This window comes from Phyllostomus hastatus, unplaced genomic scaffold (genome assembly GCF_019186645.2).
Source record: "Phyllostomus hastatus isolate PE091 unplaced genomic scaffold, TTU_PhHast_1.1 phas_contig_62, whole genome shotgun sequence".
Lineage (NCBI taxonomy): Eukaryota > Metazoa > Chordata > Mammalia > Chiroptera > Phyllostomidae > Phyllostomus > Phyllostomus hastatus.
Genome location: NW_025333921.1, coordinates 19,943,255 through 19,960,433, shown reverse-complemented (window position 1 = coordinate 19,960,433; position 17,179 = coordinate 19,943,255). Strand labels below are relative to the sequence as shown.

The following is a 17,179-nucleotide window of genomic DNA, read 5'->3' as shown; positions in this document are numbered from 1 at the left end:
AAATGAAGTAGTCAACAAGCACACTCAAATATGCTCAACTCCACTAATGGACGAAGAAATGGAAAATAAAGTTAGTTTTAACTATCAGATTGGCAGGGATTGAAGCCCTTTGTGTGCATGGTAAGTCAGTACAGCCTTCTGGAGGTCGATCTGGCCATACAGATTAAATCTTGAAATGTGGGTGCCCTCTGACTCAGGCAGTCCTCTAGCAGAAACACTCCTGAAGGACGCAGAACACGAGTGCACACAGCTGTACGAACTGGGAGATTCCCTGAGTGGTTTGAATAAATAACCAAACACTGGCTATTTGGAAACCATCTAAACAGCCACCATCAGCACTAATAATTGATATATAATTTAAAGACCATCTAATCAATGGGTGTAAAAGGAGACTGAAGAACTCTGGAATGAGCTACACAATATTTGAAAGTTAAAAAATCAAGTGACAGAGCAGTATAACTAGCATGAGCCCATGTTTGTCCTTTAAAAATATGTTTATAAGTACATAGAAAAAAGTCTGGAAATGTTTAGCCCTGAAAAGGAAGAAATTATGGGAAGAGACTGAACTGTATGCTTGAAATGCTTCTGGATTGTTAGGTAGATAGGTAACATATAAAGGAAATATTACCTTAATAGTCAGAAAAATAACTCACCTTTACAAAAAAATAAAAAGCAAAAAACACTTCCCACGTCTCTCCTACATTGAGGATGCAGAAACAGGGCACTCCAAACCCTCTACAATCTGACCCTGCCTCATCCCTGTCACCTCCATCTCTGCCTTCGCACCACACCCACAAGCACTCTGGGTTGCAAGGTCATAAAACAATTTTCTGTTCCTGGGTCCTTTCACAGTTCCAAGCCTGTCTGACAACTCTGTTCACAGGCACAAGGGCCCAGCCAACCCTGACCTGTGACCTGCTAAGCCAGGACTCTGCCAAGAGAGCCAGACAGGAATACAGGGCCCTGAGACCACTCTCAACGGCCACAGCTGCTGCCCCGGCCTCCGGTGGGAATAGCTTGTGGGGCCTGAGAGGTCTGGCAATGGTGCTCATGTTGGCCTGAGCAAGCCTGGCCGCCCTCGGCTCTCGGACACCTGTCACAGGCACTGGAGGCCACTGATCTGCGGGGCCAAGGTGAGTCCATCAGGGAGGATTGGCCAGAGGAGGGAGACTAGAGCATCAGCCCCCACTAGGGCTATCAGATTTAGCAAATAAAAGTGTATGTCCCGTGCAGTATTTGGGATATACTTATACTGAAAAGAAATTTGTTATCTGTCTGAAGTTCCAATTTAACTGGACTTTCTGTATTTTTTTTGGCAAACCTAGCCTGCAACCCATCCCAGCCCTTGGGACACTTGGCCACAAGCAGAAAGTGTCACCTGAGGTGTCCAGGAGCAGCAGAGAAACACCAAGTGGAAAGGTGAGCTGGGTCATGCCTGGTGTTGAAAGGAGCACCTCTGCCCTGGGGTTGTCCCGCAGAGAACAGGACCTTCCAGAGTCAGAGCCATCACTTACGGAAGCATGCACACAAGATGAGAACAGTGACTCTGGCAGAAAAAAGCCAGAGCAACCGAAAGGGGAGCCCCACAGAAGCAAAACCTCTCAGCCAAAGTACTTAACAGGTGTGTGCCTGCAAGTCCTAAACAAACCACAGACAGTGAACATGTGAGAGCGAACAGGCGCTGGTGGAATTATGTATTCTATGGCCAGCCTATCACTACCTGGGAGGTGGCCTGGTGAGGATGCGTAGCTGCTGGGGTGGCCCACATTCTCAGAGGTCTGGGAATTCCCCTCCATAAGACCCTGCTGTGCTCGTCTCACCACAGCCCTCAGTAAGGGCTCATTCCATCCTCGCTCCCAGAGCCCTCCCACCTGGGTCAGAGGCATGAGACCAGTGATCCCACCTCACTCTCCCCCTACCTGAGTCAGATGGTGCTGGGAGGCAAACAAACCAGCCTCTGGGGGCTGAGGGAGCCGCGGCCTGTCTGTCGTGGTCCTAGCATGCACTGTAGGGGAAGAGAAGGAAGATTAATGTGGGTAAAGATGGGGCTTCTGTTACTCCAAGTGGGCTCACCCAGCACAAGGTTCCTAAGACAGATCCTGGTCCCCCAGCCCAGTGGGCCCCATGCTGCCTCCCACCATGGGGATGGGCCTCATGCCATCAGTCTCCCTGCTGGCCTCCAGCCCCCTCGAGTGGCCTCTCTGGCCTGGCTTTCAAGGTCTTGTCCAAGCCCCCACTTCTCACCATCTCATACTGTCCCGCACCAGTCAGTCCCACTCTGCAAGTGTGTTCACAACATGTACACTCGTGTATGCATGTACACACATGCACACATGCAGACACACATATACTTATACGAGGTCTGTCCAGAAAAAGTCCAGCCATTGATAATATACAAAGAACAGTTTGCACAACACTGATGTAACCTGGCAGCCAAGGAGAATGGAATGGAATGTGCATGTGTGAACAATGAGAACTTCACTGTACTAGTCAGTGGGGGTGGCAGATGCCATGGAGTGAGCATGTGTACTGTGTGGCCATCACATTAAAAATGACTGAGCAAGTAGAGCAACAGATATGCATCAAATTTTGTGTTAAGTTTGAACATTCCTCTGCAGAAACTATTTAGATGATTCAGAAGTCCGCAGCCATGGACAACTGGTGATTGGCAGTCTCATCACCACAATGAGCCCACTCATGCATCATGTCTTGTGCAGAGTTTTTTGGTGAAACGTCAAATCACCCAAGTGACCTACAGCCCAGATTTGGTGCCCTGTGACTTCTGGCTTTTCCCAAAACTAAAATCACCTTCGAAAGGAAAGAGATTTCAGACTGTTGATGAGATCAGGAAAATACGATGGGGCAGCTGATAGTGATTGAGAGAACAGTGTGAGGTCCCAAGGTGCCTACTTTGAAGGAGACTGAGGTGTCACTGTCCTATGTACAATGTTCTTGTATCTTCTTCAATAAATGCCTCTATTTTTCATAGCACATAACTAGATAATTTCTGGACATATCCCCATACACATACGTACACATAACACACACACACACACACACACACACACACACACACACACACACACACGAGTAGCTCCACTCCATTCTCTCTGAGATTCCCACTGTTTCCCACCAAGTCTGTCCCCTGTAAGCTTCACTCACATATCCTCAACCCAGAATGTCTGGCTTCTGCCCTCCACCCCGCCACCACCTGCAATACTCTCAGTGAGGTCCAAACAGCAAGGTCCCACCTGCCTGTGCCAGTCCTCCCACCACAGCCTGCTGGAGCTCCCTGACCCACCTTCTTCTTGGGTCATCACACCCCTCCATCACTCCTACACATGGTCACAAGCTGCTGCTTCCTATCCTCCCCTCCCCACTCCTCCCTGGGGCGTTTTACCCACATCAGTGCTTCAGGGTTTTCTTCAGAGAAGAATCGAAGCCCTTGCCCTGTCTCCTGCCCTCTCTTCCTCCCCTACCCAGCTCTAGACCACATGGGCCACCTTGTTGCTCTCTGCCCGACATACCACCCTTTGGATCCTCCTAGGCCTGACTCTTCCTCATCCAGTTTCAGCTCAAGGCACCTCCTCAGAAAGCCCCCCCTGATTACTGTGTACAGGAGCCCCTGATTACTGTGTACAGGAGCCCCTCCTTACCCGTGTCACACATCCTGACTGACTGATTCATCATTTGCTTTTCCCTGTCTCAATAATCCCACAGTGAGCTTTTTCCCCCCAGTCAGGTTAATTGAGGCATAATTCACCTACAGTAAAATTTACCCTTTTAGTGCACAGCTCCATGAGTTTTGACAGCTGCACACAGCCATGTAACCACTACCACAACCAAGATACAGAACAATTCTATCAACCTAAAAAATCTCCATGCGCTCTCCTTTCGTAGTCAGCTCCCCCACACCCAGGCCCTAACAACCTGACCACTGATCTGTCTTCTTTCCTATAGTTTTGCCTTTTCCAGAAGGTGATATAAATGGAATCATCTATATGTAGCTTTTTGTCTGGCTTTGTTCACTTAGATATTGTGCATTTGAGATTTACTTGTGTTGTTTCTTGTATCATAATTTCACTCTTTTTTATTACTGAGTGGTATTCAATTGTTTATCCATTCAGCAGCTGAAGGACATCTGGTTTGTTTCCAGCTTTTGTGGTTATGAATAAAGCTGCCATAAATATTTGCCCACAGGTTTTTGTGTGAACATAAGTCATTATTTCTCTTGCGTACCTAAGTAGGATTGCTGGGTTACATGGTAAGCATATTTTTAACTTTATATGAAACTGCCAAACTGCTTTCCAAAGTGGCTCTACCATTTTATGTTCCCACCAGTACCAGTAGCAGATGAGGGTCCCATGTGCACTGCGCCCTCACCAGCACTCAGTGCTGTCCGTTCTGTAAAAGTCAGCATATTGTACTAGCTATGCAGTGGTATCTCACTGTGATATTAACTTGCACTTCCCTATTGACTAATTATGATCAATGATTTTTCATGTGTCTTATTTTTTTGTTTCAGTACCATCACTATCTGAAATTATCTTCTGAATTGAATTATTTATCTGTTTATTTTCCATTTTCCCCATCATATAGGAGAGCAGGGACCTTGACTCCACTCCCCAACACCTAGAACAATACCTGGATGGTGATGATAATGACACAGTGACAGTGGTGACAGCTAACATTCATAGAGCCCTTATCATGTTCCCAGCATTGTTCTGAGCACTTTACAAATATCCACTCAATCTTCACAACTATCCTAAGAGACAGATGCGATCAACATCCCCATTTTAAAGAGGAAAACACCAAGGCAGAAAGAAGTAACTAGCTCAAGGTCACATAAATAGTAAGCCAAGCCAAGCTTCAATCCCAGGTGTTCTGCAGTCAGACTCTGCAGTTGTAATCAGTATTATGTAGCCCACAGCAGCCATGTTTGCTGAGGAATAAAAGCATGGAAGAAAGCCAACAACTTATAGCTCTTTCTCTCCCAGCAAGAGTGCTGTCCCGTGCTTGAGCCTATCCACAGGGCTTGAGCATGCCACAGACTGAATGTCATGTCTATCCTCCCCATTCATATATTGAAATCTAATCACCAGTGCAATGGCACATGGAGGCAGGGCTTTGGGAGGTGATTAGGTCATGAGGGTAGAGTGCTCATGAATGGGATTAGTGATTTTATAAAAGAGACCCCCCACAAGAAGGGGGAGAAGGAGGGAGAAGAAGAAGGGGGGAGGAAGAAGAAGACAGAGAGGTAGATGAGAAGGAGGAGGCCAAGGAGGAGGAGGGTGAAGATTAAGATGAAGAGTGAGGAGTAGGAGGAAAATGAGGAGGCTTGGGAGGTCTAGGAAGAGGCAGAGATGGCCTTCCCTGAGCCAGCCCAGTGCTTCTCCCTCACAGTCCTCCCTGATCCTGGTGTCCATGCCTAGCATGGTGGGCCTCCTCTCCATGACCTTTCCTCTGAAGGCTTTCAGAGCCCCACCTCAAGAATCTGAGCACCAAGTCCCTCTGCCTCTCATATTTTTGTCTGTGGGATTATTTCGTCATGTCTGTCCTCCTCGATGCAAGCCACAAAATGTTATCAGAACACAGAAGAGGAAGATGGCAATGAGATGGTGCACAAGTTGGGGGTGATTATAAAGCACAACATGTTTGACAAGGAGAACTATGACTGTGACATTGCCATCCTTGAGCTGAAGACACCCATCACATTCCACATGAACGTGGCCCCTGCTTGCCTGTCCAAGAAGGACTGAGCCAAGTCAACACTCATGATGCAGAAATTGGGCACTGTGAGTCACTCTGGGCATACCCATGAGAAGGACCACTCGACCACCACCTTCAAGATGTTGGAGGTGCCCTATGTGGACAAGAACACATGCAAACTGTCCACCAAATTCACCATCACCCAGAACATGTTCTGTGCTGGCTACAATTCGAAGCCCGAGGATGCCTGTCAAGGGGACAGGAGGGGTCCTCATGTCACCTGGTTCAAGGACACATACTTTGTCATTAGTATCGTCAGTTGGAGAGAAAGATGTACACAGAAAGGGAAGTTCAGGATCTACACCAAAGTTACCAGCTTTCTCAAGTGAATCAATAGGTCCATGAAAGTCAAGGCCAGGACCCACAGTGAGCAGGAGGTCCCTATATCGTTCCCCTTATCAGAGTGATGCTACCCAAAGACCCACTGGAGCCACTGGTGTCTTGTTTTGTCTTAACACTTGCCATTCTGAACAGGCTGAATCCTGGAATAAGCTTCCTATCTGCAAGGAAGATCTGTGTTTGTTCCTTATCCTGATTTTGCTCTTGCTCTATTGAAGTGGGAAATGAAATTTTCATTTGGAACATTAGATCCTGCCTTTCCGTTACCAGGTTGGAATATTCCTCCTGGAACTGTTATATTTTACAGGACAAGGGTTTACGCTCTCCAGGAAGACTCCTCTGCTCAAAAACTATGAGGGAGCCATTTCCATTCATAGCATGTTTTTCTGTTTTTGATTGACCTGAACTGCCACCTTGGCAGCCACACTCACAACACTTGAGAAAAAATGGCCAAGGTTCTAGGAGCACAGAGAGAAGGCACAGCAAGGGTCAGGGCCAGAGCACGAGTGGGCAGCCTCACCCTGGGGTAGGAGTGGGGGTTCTCCACATGTGCCAGCATAGCTTCCCTACATCTGTCGTTCACCATCTGGGATGAGACAGTGGTGGAAGTGTGTCCTCCAGGAGCTTCCTGTGAAAGGCAGGCTCCCTGGGAAGGAAAGGCCCAGAGAACTTCTCATTGGCAGGCACATTTTAACATCTGGCTTCACGCTAGAATCACTTGGGCACTTTTAAAATGTGCCCATCCCTGGGCCCACCCTGGCACAGTCTCCTCAGCAACTTACACACCCACTAGGTACCAACTGCTCCCAGACCAAGAGGCTCTGGAGTCCTTCACCCAGGCCACAGCCCAGAGCACTTAAATCAGTGTCTCTGGAGGTAGGCATGGGCCCCCTAGATTTCTACGGCTCTTCAGGTGACCCCGGCATGTGTGGTATGTGTTGCTGGGGACTGTGGGAAGGCTCCTCTCTCTTAGACTGGGTCATGTCTAAATGCCAAGTCCTTTCCCATCTGAGTTCTGTCCATGCCAGCTCCAGGCCCTCAACTTAAATGGTCACGAAAACCAAACATTTTAGAAAGTGGAGAAGGGCACCTCAGACCAGACCAGTGTGTTCCAAATGTCCCTATATGGTTGGCATTTTGTGTAACTTTGCTAAGCAAAGTTTCAGGGTCCCACTACAGAAACTCCCAGAAATGTCAGTAGCTTTCTTTTCTTTCTGTAAATGGGAGCTATTGCAAGGTAAGAGTGTTTTATAAACAAAAGACATTGCACAATTAGAAAAATCAATATTGACAAGTACACAGTTCCCCAGAAACAGTCTGAGGAGAGCAGGAAAAGCTGAGGGTGATGTTTCTCCTCTTGTCTGCCTCAACTCCTCCTCAAAATGAGCCACTGCCAAATGGGCTCCTGAGGCCTTCCCTGGAGAAAAGGCTTCAAATGGCAGGAGACCGTCATATTGTTGGGTGGAGAGTTTTCTAATGCAGTTGACTGGTCTCTGTCCCAAAGCAAACCCCAGACTTGGGTTCCTATTTCTGGAGGTCAAAGGTTGTTTAGAGTCCAGAGGGAACTCTGGGGAAGATTCACAAATAAAATCTACCTTTGCTGTTAAAAAGAAAGACAGAGAGAGAGACCCCTGAGAGATTGTTTACCCCTTACTCCATTTGAGGATGCCATGAAAAGACAGACAGCCAACTACAATCCAGGAAGTAGGCCCTCACTAGACACCAAATCTTCTGGAACTTTGGTCTTGGCCTCCAGTCTCCAGAATTGTGAGAAATAAAGTTCTGGCGTTTCTAAGCCACCCAGTCTGTGGGATTTTGTTACAGCAGCCTGAATGGAATAAGAAACAGTGGCTTCTATGTCTCTTCTTGGATTTTCTCCCTCCAAAGCTGAATTCATCCTCACTCTCAATCCTGTTTCTTTCTCCCCCTGATACATTCAATTTATGGGATGGTGTTAGAATTTAAAGCATTCAATGGGATAAGAGAGGAGAGGTTTAGTTAAACCTGGAGTCTGGTGGGTGCAGGGCCTGGGCCATCCATCGGCCTTGCTTATCCACAGGGACTCTTCTTCAGAGCTTTTCCCAGCAGCTGCAGCAAACGAACAGGAAGTCATGGCCTTGGCTTTTCTGAACCCTTGCTCTGAGTTTTACTGCCCATACAGAGAATTTTATTGCTCATTGAATGTCTGGGCACATTTTCTCCACACCCTCCCCACCTAGCACAGTGTCCCCCACATTTCTTCAGCCCCTTTATAGTTAGTGGAGGCCATATGGCCAATGGGCTGTGAACAAAAGTGATGTGTGTCATTCCTTAGCCAAAGCATTTAAGAGCCAGTATGTGACTCTACCATTTTTAGTTTTTTGCAACAGGGAATGAAGGAGGCCACATGTTTCAGATGGGGCAGTTACAGGATGGTGATGCTTCTGCCAATCCCCTGAATGACTGTATGGACCACAGCCTGACACACTCCCCACCTCCCACACTGGACACATAATGTGAGTGCACATGCTAAAAGAAGAAAGAAGGGAACTGATATTACATTAAATCACCGAGAGTTCAGAGAGAACTCAGTGCAGCACAGCCTTGCTATTCCAACTTGTCACTTGGGAGCATATGTCCTTGCTGCATCTGGTCTGAGAACACACTCAGATGACTGTCAGAGTATGGAAACTAAGCTCCATTTTGGAGCCCCTAAATGCCACGTTTTGCCACGTGTGCACTTTACACAGGATTATTATGCCCATTAATATACCCATGGCATATAATCATTATACCCATGTATAATGTACATCCTTATTTTTTCTCTCAAAAATTTGGGCAAAAAAAAAGTGCCCATTATACATGGCAAAATATGGTAATTAGGATTTCAAGAGGAAATGGAATAATCTCAATACCCAAGTTGAAGAATTCACTATTCAGAAGGAATGTGAGAAGGTTCCAGGCCCCACAGCAGGATCCACCAGCAAGACAATCCCCACCTGGAAAAGGGAGGTGTTAACCGAGGCTGGTGGGAGCATCTCCATAACAGTTGGGGCCTTAGCCTACATTCAGGAGCTTGAGCTTGACTTTACAACAAAGGCTAGGGCACCTTCAGAGCTTTATCCCTGAAGCAGATCTGGGACCAGCTCCCAGGAAGGCATCAGGGCCCCCAGCTCAACTGACCTGGATAGACAGTTGTTGGGTGGGGCAATGGAGGAAAACTGACAGGACTTGGAGCCACAAATGACCACAAGCTGCACGCTTAATTGTGGGTTTCTACTGTGAACTTATCGGCACTTTTCTTTGGCAATTATCACCTTGAATGTTGTGTACTCCAGTGGGATCACCCAGGTGTGGGATGACCCAGGAGATAGGGAGAAGAGGCAGCCCCCCAAGACAAGAAGGGGTGCTGGCAGGCATGCAGGCAACCCAAGGGGAAAGCTTCCTGCATCTATAAACACCCTGCATCTGTTCCCTCTCTCCAAGAAGTAAATTTGGGTGCTCCAGAATAACTCCTCCCCCTAAACTCGACATGAGTACAGTGAAGCTTCTTTGAGGCCATTGGAAAGACCCTTCTACTTGTGAAGGCAAAACTTGAGAAGTTCCTTGTACATAAGCCTGGATGTTGGTGTCGAGATTTCTAAGTTTTGAACTTTGGTGAGGGTAGCAGGAAACTGTGGCACTGCATGGCACCCTGCAAGGGTACTAGGTGAATGGGGGAGGGGACTTGGGTTTGAGGTGGGGGGGTGTTGCTTAAATTAAAGAAGCTCCTAAGACAAGCCACGCTTGCTAGGACCTGAGGACCTGGGAATGGGGGACTTCCAAAAGAGCAGTCATACAGTATCCTCTCTCAGAGGCTTTTGGATAGAATTCCCTGGGAAGGTCTGAAGTAAGTTCTGCTATTCTTTTGGCTAAGAATAAAAGGTTGTGTAACTAAACAAAATACTACAAAGAAACAGGCAAAAGCCGTTTCATTTTTTGCCATGATTTATTTACTTGGGAGTTTATTTTAATGATGAGAAATCCATATGTTGAGTTTGGTGATTTCAGAGGGGGTTTCTTTTGTTTGTTTTGTTTTGTTTTTTGGCATAAGAAAAAAGTACATTGGGTGCAGACCTGGAGCTTCAACCCAGTTTGGACACCTTGCACCCACCCTCATGGCCGCAGGATTTGCTTAAATATGCTGGTAGGAAAGAACTGCTGCCAAGATTTGCTGAGCTTCTCACTTTTGTTTTCCACAGGTCAGTTTCCAGCCAGTGATGCTGAGAATTACCCGTCCTGGGGTCAGGGGTGTAGTGCTGGCTTAGGGCTAGAGTGGAGAGTTAGCCCGGCTGTGGTCAGGCTGGATCCCTGGCTCAAAAGCACACTTAAGCATCCCCACTCAGAGAGGAGAGGGTTTTCAACTTGGACATCATGCTCTGGCTCTCAGAGGCCTGAGCAATGTTGGGATGAACACGCCAACAAGTGGAAAACACCTGATTAAAGTGCCATGACAGGGCGCGCAACATGGATTGTTCCCCTGAATGGTTTCTGCTGACAGGCTTCACTTCACTGCCTGCTATGGGTTTGGGGTTTGACATAGATTCGAAGGCAAACATTGGAAGAAGCCCCTGTGGGGAATTGAGGCAGAGCTGGCATAGGAGTGGGGTGACAGGTGGAGGAAGAATAGAGGGGGGCAGAAAGGAGATGAAGCTGAATGCCAGCACCATTGTCATCATCATCATCACAATCATTAGACACTGGTCCCTCACTGGGTGAGCACTTCACATGCACTAACACACCAAAGTCCTACTGATGCCCTGGGAGGTGAGCACTGCTATTATCTACATTTTCAGGAAACTGAGGCACCTGGGTGGCTAACTTGCCTTGTAAGGAAGGAATGGGCTGCCTTTCAAACCCAGGCAGTCTGGCTTCAGTACTCATCCTAAGAGTCCCTAATGAAACTGCATTGGTCAGGTTAGAAATGAATGAAAGACTCCTCAGTGGTAATGGCGGGAATGCTCTCTGTGGTTAGTCAGATCCAAGCTGGCAAAAACAAAACAAACAACAACAACAACAAAACACTGTCTGTCACTTACTAGTCCTGTGACCTTGAGCAAGTTACTTCACCTCTCTGCACCTGGTCCCTCCTCACCTGTGGTAGGAGAGACTAAAGGGCATGTGTGTGCCCGTGCAAGTGTCCTGCCTGGTCCAGTACTTGACAGAGAACAGATACTCCACAAAATGTAGATGCCCCCATCCACGAAGCCACAACACAGATGTGCCAATCTCCAGAACTTCTAAGCATGTATGTGTGTGCATGCATGTACCCATGTGTACATGGTGAGCACTCACATGCAACTCTATGCATTTCCTCCCTAATCCTGTCCCACCTCAGGGTGGTGGTGGCATCATCTATGCTGTCTGCCAGCCAAACACCCAAACTCTCACCCTCTCTCACCCTTGTATCCCATCACCACAGGCAGCTAATTCCTGAATATTTCTCAAACTCACCTTCTCCCAAATTCTCCCCCACCCCACCCCAGCACAAAGTCCTCAGCTGCCTCCTGCCTCCTGCCCCCTGCCCGGCAGGCCCCTCCCCGCCACCCTCGCACAAAGGCAATCAGATGACCATTATCAGTCACAGATCTGACTTCATCCCCACTCTGCTTGAAGTCCTTCCAGGAAGCCCAGTGGCTCAAGATGTGAAATACAGAAGCTCAGAGGAGAAGTCTGATGGATTTCACTGAATAAAGATCTAAAGTTTCTATAGTGCCTAACTAGGTTAAAAACACAAACGGCAGACTACTAAAAATACAGGGTTTGTCAGAAGGAACGCCTGCTCAAGTGTGGTTGGTAAGGTAATAATATGGGTGTAATAATTTATAGTTTTAATTTGAACATTTCACCTAAAATGTCATCTGGTGTGCTTGAGTGTAATACTGTTATATTACAGAACTACATGCTTATGATTTTATAATAAAAGATTTTGTAACAATAAGAAGCATTATTTGTGCCAGACCCTATATTTCCAACACACATAACAGACAAAAGTTTTTAAATTCCTAACACACTAAAAGCTCCTTTATGACTATAAGAAAGGCAAAAAGAAAAGAAAGATGGGCAAAGAATATAAACAGTTGATACACACAGGAGAAATACACGTGGCCAGTGACTGCATGAAAAAGGTGCTCAGCCTCACTGGGGAGAAGGAAAGTGAGGATTAAAGCCACAGTGAGATGTTTTCCTGGTCTGGTGAAAATTAAAAAGTGTGATAATGTTCACTTTACCACACTTTTGTGTGAGGCGGGGGCCTAAAATGGCCCAGCCTTTTGGAACAGCAATATGACAGTACCTACCAAAATTGAATACGCAAACCCTTTCCCTGGCAATTCCGCATCAGGAAATCTCTCTCACAGACAGGCTTACATGTGTCAGCAAGATATATATACAAGGCCGTTCACTGAAGCGTTATTTGCAAAAGTGAAAAATGGAAGACAACCTAAATATCCATCGACACTAGACTAGTTGCATAAATGATGCCACACCCAAACAATAGAATATCAGGCAACAATGAAAACAAAACAGAGTGGCTCCGTGCACTGTGATGCTGACAGATGTCCGCAAGTGCACCGTTAAGTGAGAGATGGAAGTTGTGGGGTAAAGTATACCATACGATTGCATTTATTTTACTTTTATTTACTGATTTTAGACGGAGAGGAATGGGAGGGGGGAAGACAGAGAGAGAGAAGAAAGAGAGAGAAAAAAACATTTATCTGTTTTTCCACTTGTTTATACATTCATCAGTTGATTCTTCTATATGCCCTGACGGGGAACCAAACCCACAAACTCAACACATCGAGATGTGAGCCACCTAACCAGAGCCCATTTCTTTCTTTCTTTTTTTTTTTTAATACAATTTAATAAATATGCTTCTTAAGGCAAAGAAAAAGTTCTGGAAGGGAGTACACCAGACCAACATAAGTGGGAACTTGGCAGAATGAGATTTAAGGGCAAAGAGAGAACTTTCCTACTTAACGGGACACACTTCTATACATACTGTTCCAATATTTTCTCATGAGCAAATATTGCTTTTACAGTAAAAAGAAAAGAAAATACCCCACTCAATGGCCTCCTACAGGCTGCAGGACCAAGTCCAGACACCTCAGTGTGGCACCCCAGGTCCCTGAGGACACAGCCTTTGCACCACCACTGTGGTCACCCCTCATCTCACTCCTGCTGTAAGTCTAGACACGCCCATCTCCCTTGCCTGTCCCCCAAACTGCCTCTGGGCCTTTGTCTATTTGGTTCCCTCTTCCCAGATGTCCTTTCCTGTGTTCTGTGCCTCACGCCACAAGTTCTCGCTCATGCGCCCTCACCTTCTAGACACTCTCTGTGAACGTCTCCCACACACAGCCTTCACACTCCCTCCTGCAGCGATGGCGACAGCCAGCATTCAGGGAGCATACCGTGTGTCTATGTATTGACTCGTGCAATTCTCATAGCAACCCTGGGAAGGTTTGTTATCAGCTAATTTAACAGATGAGCAAACTGAAGCACGGAAAGATTATGTGACTTGCTGAAAGTCACACAGCCAGGAACCTGCAGAATGAAGTCAGTCAGAGTGTCCATGCAGTCCCCCATCATGCTCAGCACACAGGGCTGGACTCCTCCAATACCTGTGCTTGTCAAGCTTCAAGATGTGCTTCTAAGACCCAAGGGTGGGGCCTGCCTTGTCCCTGCACCTAGAACCTGGGCAGGTGGGGAGCACGCATAGGGTGCTCTGCTGGGGCCAGAGGGCCAGAGCCAGTCCTCACCTCTACCCAGCCAGGGTTAAAGGAAGTGGCTGGTCTCCTGAGGAAACTGGGGTGGAGGAAAGGGTAGGACCAGCTGGGCTGACCCAGGACTGCTGAGAAAAGGGGTAAGTTTATGGAGGTGCATCCCCTCCCAAGGTGAGAACCCCAGCAGCCCCCTGCACACCTATAGTGTGCTAGGCCCTAGAGTTAAATGGCTGGGAAGCCCGAGGCCAGGACCAGCCCTGCCCTCCCAACAGCTGCAAAGTCAGATCCAGGGAAAACAGGAGCCTAAGAGAGGGGCAGACAAAGAGCTGTGGGATGGTGCTCAGGAGAAAAGGGTCCGGCTTCTGGTCAGAATGAGGGCAGACAGGGTGTCCTTGAAGGAAGAGGCATCTGACTGTCAGTGGGAACGCAGACTGGTGTAACTACTGTGGAAAACAGTATGCAGTTTCTCTGAAAAACTAACAATGGGACTGCCTTATGACCCAGCGATTCTACTGCTAGGAATGTATCCAAAAGAAACCTGAAACACTGATTTGAAAGAATATAGGCACCCTTTTGTTCACTGTAGCATTATTTACAACAGCCAAGATATGGAAGCAACCCAATTATCCATCAACGGATGAGTGAATAAAAAAGCTGTGGTACCTATACTCAATGGAATACTACTCAGCTATTAAATATGAAGGAAAATTTACTCTTTGTGAGCATGGATGGACCTCGAGGGTATTAATGCTAAGTGAAATAAACCAGTCAGAGAAAGACAAATACCATATGATTTCACTTGTATGTGGAATCTAAATAACAAAATAAACACACAAAATAGAAACAGACACATAGATACAGGGAACAGACTGACAGTTGTCAGAGGGGAGGGGGTTGGGAGTCTAGGTGAAAAAGGTGAAGGGATTAAGAAGGACAATTTGGTAGCTACAAAATAGTCACAGGGGTGTAGATTACAGCACAGGGAATACAGTCAATAATGTCATGATAACTATGTATGGGGCCAGGTGTGTACTTGAAATATTTACAGAGTGGTAGGGACCACTCTGTAAAGTACCTGATTTTCTAACCACTATGCTGTACACCTGAAACTAATATAGGATAATATTGAATGTAAACTGTAATTGAAAAAAAAGGAAGGGGCATTTGGGCCAGTGTACAAAGATTGAGGAGGAGGAGGATCTGGGCAGAGGGAGCTCCCAGGAGGTGGGGCCAGCTTGAGTAGGGCCTGGAGTGGGCAAGTGTGGGGAGTGCGGGGGAGGAATCATTGGTTTCTGGCTGGAGCATAAGGCAAGCAGGGAAGCAGCAGTGGACTGGGGGGCAGTGGAAGTTGCTGGAGGCCCTTGGAAGGAAAGCTGTTTGCAGGCAAGGAGAGGGTGATCCTGGCCATCTGAGCTGGTCAGGCAGTCCCCCTAAGCAGTTATCTGCATGGCTGTGGCCTGGCTCCTGACCTTGGTTCCCTCATTTACAGAAAATAATGTGCCTTCCCAGACTGTTGAGAGGATTGAATGACACAGTGATTTTCAGCTCCTGGAACCAAGGGAAGGAGAATGGGCACATCTGGGGGCACCTCTAGGAGAGGGGGAGGCTCCCTGAGGGTATCTTTCAGTGTAGTGTGAATTTGTGTGCACATGTCCCCCCAAAGCCTAATACAGGCCTAGTGTTTAAAGTGTAAATTCAAGATAATGTGATTTCAGACCCTTCACCTTAAAGAGAAATGACAGGAAGCGCCCCATGATCTTGAGTGGGCCCCTTCCCCTCTCAGGGCCTCATCTTCCCCCTGTGGGGGGTTTCTCTAGGCCTAGTTATTCAGAAAGGACTGGGCCATGGAAGAAGGGAAATGGGGTAAGGGAGTGGAAATCCAGAGGGGTGGAATCCAAAGAGGGTAGGGGTGGGATGAAGGAAGCAGAACCCTTCTTCTTGGGGCTAGACCCCTGCCCAGTCAGGGCCCCCTCACCTCTTCCACTCCCAGCTAGTGTCGGAAGCACTGGATACCAGTCTGATCTGCCCAAAGTTCAAGTCCCCCACCCCTCAGTGCCCAGGCTGTATTCATCCAGATGGGGGTGGAGGAGTCAGAAGAGGAGCCCCATCATCCAGGGCAAGTTCACTGGCTGGCACAGCAGTGTACAAGCCTGGAGGCTGCAAGACCCGGGAACATGCCCCAGCAGGTTGCTGCCAGTTAGTACCATCAGGCAAATCCCTCCAATCTCCATGTTCTCTTCTGTGCGATGGAGAAAAACACCTTTCTTGTGAGGTAATATTATCAGCCCAGTGCCTGGCATACCATCAAACCCCACAGACGTCCTCTGGTTCACTGGGAGCTGAGGGTGGCCTGAGGAAGTCACAGCCAGTTCTTGGGGGGGGGGGGCGGGGGATCACTCACCCTAGGCCCTCCACGCTTCCATGGGTGCAGTCCACCTCATCTCTCACCTCCCGGAGAGCAGAGACCCCCTCTCAACCTCCTCACCAGACTGCCTCCAGCACCTCCCTCCCACCTGCTGCCCAAGGAATGCTCTAAGTACAGATCTGCAGCTTCCCAGCTTCCTGGGCCTCCTGATTGCCAGGCTGTCAATGCCTGTTTGTTCATCACCTCCCCCACCAGCCCTGTGGGCAGGGACCATGTCTGATTCATCATGTCCATTCCATTGTGTGGGTCCTGGCACAGGAATCCTGCCCACAGGCAGCAAAGCTGGCAGTGGGGATGAAAAAAAAAGCCATTCACCCCTCCTACCTGGACACCTGTTTCTCTGCTGACACATCCATGACAATGCTAGGCCCACTGTGGGACTGGGATTAGTATGGGACCAGGAACAAGCTTCCATCTGTCCAGGATCAGGGCTCAATATGGGGCTGGGGTCAGGGCCCCATGAAGGAAGTTTTCTGCTCCCTACCACCCAAGGTTCAGGACTCTCCTCAGCCTTACCCATTACTTTGAAAACAACATATTCTGCCTCTGGGGTATCAGGGCCTGTCTTTGGGGTCCCCATTATGCCTACCCTCTGCCCTCTACCCTGGCAATGACCCATCTTGTGCTCTACTCCAGACAGCTATGCTGGGATCCCCACATAGCTGAGTCACCACATGACCCCAGCAGAGGTGGCTCAGGGTGAGAAGTGCACCCTTGCACCCCTAACGGGCCTTCAGAAACACTTCGGGCATCGACGCATTCCCAGGCCAAGGAGAAGGGGTTTGTTGGTTTCCTCAGGTCTTTTGATTATCCGCCCCACTTCCCCAACTCCATTATCCCAGCTGATCCAGCATCAGCTAAGGTAAACTCAGGTGTGGCTGAACATGCAGGTGGAGGCACATGGCAA

The 17,179-nt window shown here is 47.9% G+C and overlaps 1 protein-coding gene and 1 pseudogene across 1 annotated transcript in view; one reads left to right on the top strand and one right to left on the bottom strand.

The window, feature by feature from the left end:
- LINGO1 (leucine rich repeat and Ig domain containing 1) overlaps nucleotides 1–17,179 on the bottom strand; it is a 188,896-nt gene that overhangs the window by 63,325 nt on the left and 108,392 nt on the right. Inside the window, exon 3 of the mRNA XM_045848666.1 lies at nucleotides 1,920–2,005. The gene's annotated coding sequence lies outside the window, so the exon portion shown is untranslated. The remainder of the gene's footprint in view (nucleotides 1–1,919; nucleotides 2,006–17,179) is intronic.
- Nucleotides 5,565–6,098, top strand: LOC123825166 (annotated as a pseudogene).